Consider the following 6,080-nt stretch of genomic DNA (forward strand, 5'->3'; position numbering starts at 1 on the left):
GTACTACTTGCAGTTGGTATCAGGTTAGTGGTCTGATAAAGTCTACCACGCCATTGGCACTTAGTCCCAGTGGAAAGGGAATGTTAATGACTAATATTATAGATTTTTCCAAATAAAATCATAACAAGAGAATACAAAAGAAATTACAGAAGCGAGTGAGTACATCTTTGAAATTGATAATAGGGTAATATTCTGGTTAATATTCTACAAAGCTTTAAGTTCTTAAGCCTAATGGCAAGGATTGTGTCAATGACAAATACCATTATTCATTTCAATGTGACATCAGTAAATTACTAAACATAACAAATTACAGAAGCAAGCTTTTACTTCTTGCAGATGTATTGTATTATCTTCTGGTAAATGGTCTATACCACTTTGGCCTCTGAATCGCGGTGAAAATTGTACGTCTTAAAGTTAGTGTTACTTGTTACTCTAGTTATTGCTTACGTCGCTTTTACCTCATAATCCCTGTACAAGGAGTAAATGTTAATGTCCAAGGTAAGCAATTCTTTCCACAGAACAATCACAAAAAGGTTCAAATTAATTAATTGCAGAACCTGACCAATACTTCCTGGAGAAAGCAGTAGAACAGTATTGCGATAAGTAGTCCACAACCTTTTGGGTACTGAATTTCAATGACAATGGTGAGTTTCACTTTGTTATGAAAAGAATTATTACCTAGTAAAATAGCTTTTAGATGAATATACGTGTTTAATCAAAGATAGAAGCCAGTACTTGACGCAGTTGATATGAAGACAGATTTGTACAAAGGTTTCTACATCTCTTTTGGATCCCAGTCAAGGAGTCGAGGTTAAGTGTCATTTTATAATAGGATTAATTCTTTCTCAATAAAATCACTAGCCTAATATACACTATGCATTTCAGACGCAAACCTGTACTTCATAGAGTTGGCATTAGGACATAATTCTGATAAGCTATCTACAACGCTTTGGGTTATGTATACCACTGACACGATTAAGAACGATTGACTATTGTGATTAGTTCTTTACAAATAAAATCACCAGAAAACGGTACATAGTAAATTACAACAGCAAGCCAGTGCTTCGTGGAGTTGATATTAGCATGATAATCTAATAAGTGGTCTAAAATGTATTGTTCTCTGAATACAGTTACATGATAACAGTTAATGCCTAATATCATTGATTCTCTCCCTGAATAGAATCACTAGTCTACTATATATATTGAATCACAGAAGATAACTTGTACTTCTTGAAGTTGGTATTGGGAAGTATAATGGAATGCAACATTTTGAGCTTTACGTGCAAGAGGCAAGGCTGATTGTCACTGACTAATATGACAAACTCATTCCCAAATAAAATTAACAGAGGACTATATTCATGCAACTACAGAAACAGAAACAAACAAGTACTTCTTGAACTTGGTATTAAGACAACATTCTGGTAAATGACTTGAAAAACAGTCGGTTTTTAATCGCAATGACGTGTATAAGTAACGTTTACTAACAAAGCTAATTCTTCCCACGATCACGACACGACCATCCCTATACTTTTACTTAGACCTGATGATCATTTATTTACGCAATAAGACGACTAAATATATTAAATTACAAAGCACACCGAAACTGCATAGAATCGGTATGAGGATGATATTCTGGTAAAAGACAAGGATTTGGTCTCTGAGCCTTAGTTGAAAGAGTAAGTATCTGTGACTAATTTGATTAATTTTTTCCATAACAAAACAATAGAATACTATACAAATGCAATTCAGAAGGAGTTAGTATGTATTCAGTGCTCCGGTATATGGATTATAGCACTTTATTCTCTAAATGTCAGTGGCAACTCTTTTCCGAAGATGAGTCACCGGTAATGGACGAAACATTAAATTATTCATGAAATCAAGCACTTCTTGGATTTTACACTTGGATGGTGTTCTGGTAACTGGTCTACAACTCTTTGGCTTCTGAATCCTGGGTCTAGCTTGCGTGTATTTGACTAATATGATTCTCCCACTTTACAAATACTAGGATACAATACTATAAAGTATTAGTCATCTTACAAACTTATTTGTCTTCCAACGATTTGGACTTTTCAAACTGACGCACAATACTATAAAGCTAATGTTCTATCGCTAAAGCTAAATATTGTTTCCGTTCGTATTTTAAAATATCGAATTCTTTAAGCACGCTTGAAACTTCAAAGCAAACCTCTCTTTTTTGGTTTTAAATAAAGACCATATATAATATAGTACGTGTTTTATGGATTGATTCCCAAGATTTAAATATTTAATTTTCGTCTCTACTTATGTGTTATAATTACAACAACATATATGTTTATCGCAAGCATTTAACCGAACAGAAGATTGGAGTATATCGACAGCGAACGTCATGCTTCAATTGATGTAAAACATCAACAAAGACAGGTTTAAGAATAACTTAAACGATAATGATACAGAAATAGATTCTTTGTATGAAACGATTACTTTAAAGAGGAAGTGATAACCATCAACAAGAAAACTTGAGATGTTTGGCATAGAGTAAAAAAATAAACTATACACCGATAAGAATATAAGTTCACATTAGAGAGCATCAACACTTTCAAACTGATCAGTGTATATAATATACATTGTAAATTCTTCCGTTACGAAACAGGATAACTAGATGTCGACCATAAAATATCACTTGCAATAATTGTATGCATACGAAATAAAACATATGGTTTCTTTAGACTAGAGTATTTTCACCATAAAAAATAGCGACTGACTGACGTCATTTGCAACAGAAACCATTTGAATCGGATCTTGCATTGCCCTGTCATTTCGTCAGCATTCTGGGGCTGGAGTTTTGATTGTTTTCAGCCTCTGTAAAAAATATATATAAGTATGTATTAGCGATAAAGTTACATACACTTCACATTATTTAATCAAAGTATACCTTATCGCGTAATTCTCAATTATAAATGTAAGGCAAGTGATATCTGAATTTTGTCAGCGGCGAATCGAGATAAATTTGTGTATTCGTACTTGGATTTGCTGAGAAAGACAATTTCGACACCTTGAAGCCCTGTAAGGCACGTTCATAGGCTCAAACACATACACGTAGATACATGGAACAAACTATGGAGATTTCTCCATCTGAATGAACATAATTGGATGATAGCAAGACATAAAACGTTTGGATAACTGTGGTATTTCAGATAAGAAGTCTCTAAAATGCGATGCACACATCCAGTAAGAGAGTTTGGGAGATACATTCAGTACGTACATTTTAACAAACAATCCAACTTATATATAATGTAGTTTTTATTTACGAAGCCTACTATTGCGGGTAAAGACTTCGAGCTTCTAGATGGCAATGGGTTGAAGTCATTGACAAACCATTTAATTAAAAACGTTATCATTTTATAGACAGATCTGGAAGCATATCCTGATTTAAGTCATTTTGATTTTAACTTGAGGGCTTTCATCGGAGAACAATCATTTCATAAGTAGACATTTGCAATGAAGCAAAATACTGGGTACGTTATTCTAGAGTAATTGTTTAAAAATGGTATCACAATTTGCATTGACGTGACGAGAAAAAAAGATGATTACTAATGCCATAGTTTAGTATTAATTCGAGATTAACAGAAATAGCTTGGGTTTCCTTATTGCATTTGTCTAAATGTATGTATCATAAATGATTTGATGATCACCGATCTAAAGACGTAGAACATTAGATTCCACTGCACACAATGTAGCTTTATTTACCTGTTTCGCAACCAGAAATTCGCCGTGAGGGTATTAAAAGACGCAAACGAAAGATGTTTTTTCAATGCTTGTTCGTACAATACAAACATTTAAAGAAACATAAAACTGATAAGCATTTAAGACTTTTTTTATTACCATTCTAATGAACACGACTTAAATCTATTTGGTTGTATATGACTCTAATGATTACATAAACCTCGTATTTCCCACTCATGTCAAAAATAAGACTCTCTTCGTTTGTCGCTGTACATTCTAAATGGCATTCACAGGACTTCCAATATATAGATGTCTTACAATAAAATATCAGTCCCCAAAAACAACGATGTAATTAGCGTTTACAAATAGTTAAATGGAGAAGTAATGCTTATTCATTTCCATGGTAACTTAAGTTCAGTTCTGTATGTATCCTCAAAACATATAGGTCGGCAATATTCTTTATCTTACTCAAACATACGCACGCGAATACGAACGCACACAAAATAAGCCTACAAGTAATAAGTAATAATACATATTGTTCAGTATGGTCACTAAACACATGCATTATTTGCTTGATATGTTTTGCTCACTGCAAAACGCAATTAAGAAATATCGTAAGATTTTTTCAAGCTTAAAACTTACGATTAAGTGAGTAAACTTCCGTTGTTTCGTCAAACGGGCGTCACGAGTGTCACACTGCAGTCTCCAGCTGTTGCAATTAAATATATTCCATGCAATACTTGAAAATCGAACACAGGGTTTAAACCAGAACCGTCCCAGTTCGAATTGTATCCTTCTAATGTTGGTGTTCCTTTGTTGAATGCCAGTCCAGGTTAATCCTGCATTACCAGCCCATCATCTTGTGTGCATCATGTTGACTAAACTAATGAGGATAAAATATACATTAGTAATTTATCTCTGTGACTTGTTTTCGCACAAAATATTCATACGTCGATGTTGATACTGAATGGTTATGAGCGGCACTTCTCCTAAGGAAACTTTGAGGCAACCGACCAGTGTTGGGCTGAGAAAGTATCAAACATGCGACGACGCGCATATCACGATTGCTACGCTCTACCAGTGGAAATACAACAGCTCCACATTCATACAGTAAGTATATATGTGATCATGGGACATGCAAAACGTTCTTTAAAATGGTTGTTTAAACACTGTGAAATCGTTTTTTCATTGACGAATTCTTAGCACTCACTGTTATATATTTTAGATATTTTAAGAAGGCTGTGGTAGGTATAAAACAATGCAAATGCATCTAATATATTTTGATCAGTGTTGTACCCTTTGCGACTAGTCCGTCAACCACTATCGAAAACGGAGTTGTCTAAAGAAATCTTATGTTGCCCTGCATTTTCAAGATATGAAGTTTCTAAAACTGTAGGACAAATGACCCATTGCATTCTTTATTTTCAGTTCAATATATTTTATATTCAATGTTCCTTTTCTGTTCAAAATGTTGGCTCAAGTTCATGACACTACTGATTTTGACGTATTTTAATAACGCTGTCGCAAGTATTCTTTGTGACGCGCATACAGGAACTCATTAGTACAGTTAGCATTCTTGAAATACAAAATAAAATAGTAGTAAAATGCAGAGAAAGACGTTAAAACAATGATGAAAATCCGGTCTTACTCGTAATAAGAATAAACTCGAAATAAAACTTTTAAATTACATAGCAATATCAGCCCACATAACTGACGGTAGCAAAAGACTCGACAGAGTTGGCATAATCAAATTTTCAAACAAAGAAAATGCATATCACGATTAATCTGTATCTCATCATGGCCAAACCGTACCTGTTTTGATTGTCACATTATTATTATTATTATTATTATTATTATTATTGATGATGATGAAGGTTCTGGTGGTAGTGTTAGAAAAAGAAGTAAGCAAATTACCATATGTTAACTTACATGTCAATCCCGCAGTAGAACAAAGAAGTAACTTTCAGCTTCAAAATCACGTGTAGTCCTCAGGCTTAGAACTTTAAGTTCTTTTCCATACATCCAGTGCTGCTAGGAACATAGCTATCATGCATCTCAGGCAATAATAATAATAATAATAATAATAATAATAATTAAATAATAATAATAATAATAATAATAATAATACGAATTCTTCATAGCGACAACAGAAACAATGTTACAATTACTACTCCCCACTATTATAGCAAGAATATCAACGTTTGATGACTATGTCCTTATTGTTTCCAAAAAAATTAGTACATTTGTTTAAACAATTTTCGCTTTCTTTGCTTGTTTGTTGTCTTTTAAGTTTTGTTTTCTGGGGGTGGGGGAGTTGGCAATTTATACATATATTTCTGAAAATATAACATATGGGAAGATATTCTCCAAACCATGTA

At 33.5% G+C, this 6,080-nt stretch overlaps 1 long non-coding RNA gene across 1 annotated transcript; it reads right to left on the reverse strand.

Annotated features, from left to right (window-relative positions):
• Positions 1-2,581: 2,581 nt before the first annotated feature.
• On the reverse strand, positions 2,582-5,767 carry LOC149781957 (uncharacterized). The gene is made up of 3 exons (XR_016414544.1): positions 5,632-5,767; positions 4,345-4,585; positions 2,582-2,838 (listed from the first exon to the last, which is right to left on the reverse strand). It is a non-coding gene; the product is annotated as an uncharacterized LOC149781957 (long non-coding RNA).
• Positions 5,768-6,080: the final 313 nt, after the last annotated feature.

The sequence above is a fragment of the Sinohyriopsis cumingii genome, chromosome 15, assembly GCF_028554795.1.
Source record: "Sinohyriopsis cumingii isolate HCF-2022 chromosome 15, ASM2855479v2, whole genome shotgun sequence".
NCBI classification, from domain to species: Eukaryota; Metazoa; Mollusca; class Bivalvia; order Unionida; family Unionidae; genus Sinohyriopsis; species Sinohyriopsis cumingii.